General features: G+C 36.5%; 1 pseudogene; it reads left to right on the top strand.

The window, feature by feature from the left end:
• The first annotated feature begins 1,484 nt into the window (after positions 1–1,484).
• On the top strand, positions 1,485–3,437 carry LOC128776256 (ragulator complex protein LAMTOR5-like; annotated as a pseudogene).
• The last annotated feature ends 749 nt before the right edge of the window (positions 3,438–4,186 follow it).

The raw sequence follows: 4,186 nt of genomic DNA, 5'->3' as shown, positions 1-4,186 counted from the left end.
TAGTCTATTAAGTGTGTGATAGTATTGTGTCTAAAAAAAACCTACATACTTCTTTAAAATTTTTTTAAAATATTTATTTATCTTTGAGAAAGAAAGAGCACGAGAGGGGGAGGGGCAGAGAGAGAGGGAGACACAGAACCCTAAGTAGGCTCCAGGCTCTGAGCTGTCAGCATGGAGCCCAACACGGGGCTCAAACTCACAAAATGTGAGATCATGACCTGAGCTGAAGTCGGACATTTAACTAACTGAGCAACCCAGGTGCCACCCAAAACCTACATACTTTAATTAAAAACTACTTTATTACTGAAAAATGCTAACCATTATCAGACCTTGCAGCGAGTCATATTCTCTGATCACAAATCACCATAACAAATATAATAGTAATAAGAAAATTAGAGACATTTTGAGAATTACTAAAATGTGATAGAGACATGAGGGGAGAAGATGCTACTGGAAAAATGGTGCCGATAGACTTGCTTGACAAAGTGTTGCCCCAAACCTTCAATTTGTAAAGAGTCTCTGTATCTGTGTAGCACTACAAAATGAGGTATGCCTGTATTTTAAACTCTAAGACACTAAAAATAATGAAAATAGAGGTATAAATAATGAGTGAGTCACTTGAAGAAATAAAATGAAACTTGAAAAGTAGAAGCATAGACTTCCAGTTTCTGGTGCAACATGTGAGAAGCTCAGAAATCACACTGTGTCCTAACAAATAAAAATCTGAAAAACTGAAATATCAACAACTCTTAAATTCATCAAAGAATTTCCCTGAGGTCAGAGGGCAAAGTGCTGCTTCCCCCAATTGGAGAGGGTTGCATAGGTAGATACAGACAGTCTCAATTTACCATAGCAGAATTGTCCATGGGACATGGTGCTGGGGTAGGAAACCTGTACTGTAGTTGATGAATGGCTGGAGGCTCAGTGTGGACAAGTCTGAGAGTTAAAAACTCCAGGGGGACTCACTCATAGGAAGGACCCACAGTTTTATGGGTTTTACCTGTAGGAACTTTACCAGGTCCTCACAGTGAATATTGGGGGAAAAAAATCGCTGCTGCTCTGGCAGGAGGAGGGGAAAACTAATCATTTTGAAATATGTCAGAGCATTCTGTTCTTCTTAAAGAGGATTGTCCTTAAAAAGGATTGTCCTCCTTGAAAAGGAGAAACTATTTAACCAGAGCCAACTTCCCTGGGAAAGGGACTACCTAACTCCAGCCCCTCTAGACACTGTTGTGTTAAATCCAAGAGGTGGGGGACTGAGAAGCACTGCTGACCTCCAGGTCACAGGGGCACAGGGACCAGGGACACAGGATCACTAAAAGACAGACCTAATCATAGCACTACAGAATCCATCGTCTTCACCCACCCCCTTACTACCACATTACTGAAGGCCTATTTACTGCAATCCCTTGTGTCCAGTGTATCATGTTTGCTTTTCATCAAGAAACTACGACTAACAAACTAGCATAAAACAGCTTGAAGAGATGGAAGAAGCATTGGAATCAGAGTCCCGTATGGCAAGAATGGTGGAAATATCAGATTACAAAATTAAATTCTAAAACCTATGATTAATATGCTAAGAGTTTAATGGAAACAGTAGACAACATACAAGAACAGACACATAATGAAGCAGGGGGATGAAAATACTAAGTATTTCTAAAAATTCTAGAGCCAAAAAAATATAGTAACAAATTAAGAATGACTTTGATGGGCTCCGTAGTAAACTAGGTATGGTTGAGGAATTGGAGCTTGAGGATATCTCCATAGAAATATCAAAATTAAAAAACAAGGAGATAAAGGAAAAAAAAACACCCTTAGAATATCAAATAACTGAAGGACAAGTACAAAAGGCATAATATACATGTAATGGGAATACCAGAAGGAGAAGAAAGAAAGAAACAAACAATATTTGAATACTGATGGAGAATTTCCCCAAAGAAATGTTAGACACAAAACCACACATCAGGAAACTCAGAGAACACCAAGTGGAATAAATACTAAAATTATAATATTTAAACTTTAAAAAATCAAATAGAAAGAAAAAATCTTGAAGGAAGTCAGAGGAAAAAATGCCTTGCTGACAGAAAATCAAAGATAAGAAATCCATCTGACTTTTCATCAGGAGCCACATAGGCAAGAAAAGAGTAGAATGAAATATTTAAAGCATGAGAGAAAATAAACACTGACCTAGAAAGATTCTTTAAAAGTAAAGGAGAAGTAAAGAATTTCTCAGGTGAAAATACAATGGAAAGAATAAAAAGAAATTAAGAGGATATATGACCAGGAACCCCACCTCATGAAAAATGTTAAAAGAAGTTCTTTAGCGGTACATGAGTGGCTCAGTCATTTAAACATCTGACTCCTGATTTTGGCTCAGGTTACGATCTCATGGTCATGAGATATAGCCCTGAATCAGGCTCTCCAGTGGAGCCTGACTGGGATCTCTCTCTGTCCCCCCTCCCCTATTCACTCTCCCCTTTTCTCTCTCAAAATAAACGAACATTAAAAAAAAGATACTAGAGGGAGAAAAAGTTATACATACAGTAAACAGAAAGAAGGAACAAATAAAATTACAGCAGAAAGGAGTGAAGTTGAAAACAGAAAGACAACTGAGAAAATAATTGAATCCAAAAATCAAACAAAAACTTTACAACAAAAGGAAGCTAAATTCTTATATCCCCCTTGAACATAAAGGCAAAAAATCCTCAACAAAACATTTTCAAAACAAATCCAACAATATTTAAAAAGATAATATAGCATGTTGAAATTTCTTTATTCAAGAAAACATGAGGTTACTTCAACATTTCAAATATAATCCATGTAAATTACCTTATTAATTTGCTAAAGAAGGAAAAACATATTAATAGAAGCAGAAAAAGCATCCAACAAAATACAACATCCATTCATGATAATAAGTTCCAGTAACCTAGGAACAGAAAGGAACTTCCTTAATGAAGTGTTTCTATGAAAAATCTCAAGTTGACAACATTCTTAGTAATGAGAATCCAAATTCTTCTCTTCTAATTTTAGGATGATAGTAGATGTCTTCTCTCACAATTTCTATTCAACATTATACTGGAAGTCCTAGGTAGTGCAGCAAAACAAGAAAAAACAAAATGACAAACATTGGACACCTTGTGGGATCCTGGACCAGGGGACAGTGGGCAGGATGGAGGAGCATACTTGGCACAGCACTTGGAGGACATAGTGAAGAACTCTTCCATTGCTGGAGCACAGATTCACAAGGACTTAATCTGGGTTTCTGTGGGACCCTATCAGATGCACATGCTAGAGTCATATCTGTTCTAGCCTAGCTATCAGCAAGGTAACCTCATACCCCACATTCCTGTGGTGTGTCTCTGGAATCAGATAATGGGAGCACTACGATTCAGAAACATGACAGCATCACAGTGGCAGTGTGTGAAATGGCCTCTTAACATCTCCTGTCAGTTCTCCAACAGTTTGTCATAGGGACGGCATCTTACCTACATTAATTATCTTGTAGAACTATTAAAGTTCCAGTAGGCGGGTCATGTATATTATCTGCATTGAGTACTTTTCTGTTCATTTTAGAGAAATGAATAGAAACACTCAATAGATGGATTTATCAAAATATTTAAGAAAGGACCATGTTTTGAAATAGCAGGTCCAGGTCACTTTGTATGTAGAATTTTGTTATGTCCAATAAATCTGGTTGGAGGGGGAAAAAAAGAAAAACATTGGGAAGGAAAAAATAAAATGTATGTGTTCACAGGTGACATGATTATGAGTGTAGGAAATCCCAAAGACTTTACTAAAAATATCCTGGAACTCATAAGTGAGTTAGGCAAGGTGGCAGGATAAAAGGTCAATATATAAAAGTCATCTTGATTCCTACATATTTGCAGTGAAAAAGTTGTATCTGAAAATTTTTTTAACAATCCATTTATAGCTTCAAAATTTGTATTTGAAAAATGTTAAAAGCCCTCATTTATAAAAGCTTCAAAAAGTGAATTAACTTGACACATAAATTCTAGAGATCATTACCAATACTTAAAATGTGTTAAAATGGTACATCTCATGTTAAGAGTTGTTACCAAAGTCAAAACTCAAAAACAAAAACAAGGGGCAAAAGAAACTTTCACAGATGATGGATGGACAGATTCATTACCGTGATTTTGGTGAAGGTTTCATATCAGTTGTTATC

The sequence above is a fragment of the Panthera pardus genome, unplaced genomic scaffold (assembly GCF_024362965.1).
Source record: "Panthera pardus isolate Hobbes unplaced genomic scaffold, ASM2436296v1 HiC_scaffold_12, whole genome shotgun sequence".
NCBI lineage: Eukaryota > Metazoa > Chordata > Mammalia > Carnivora > Felidae > Panthera > Panthera pardus.
Note: the sequence above shows the minus strand (reverse complement) of the source record. Positions and strands in the feature narration are given on the sequence as shown.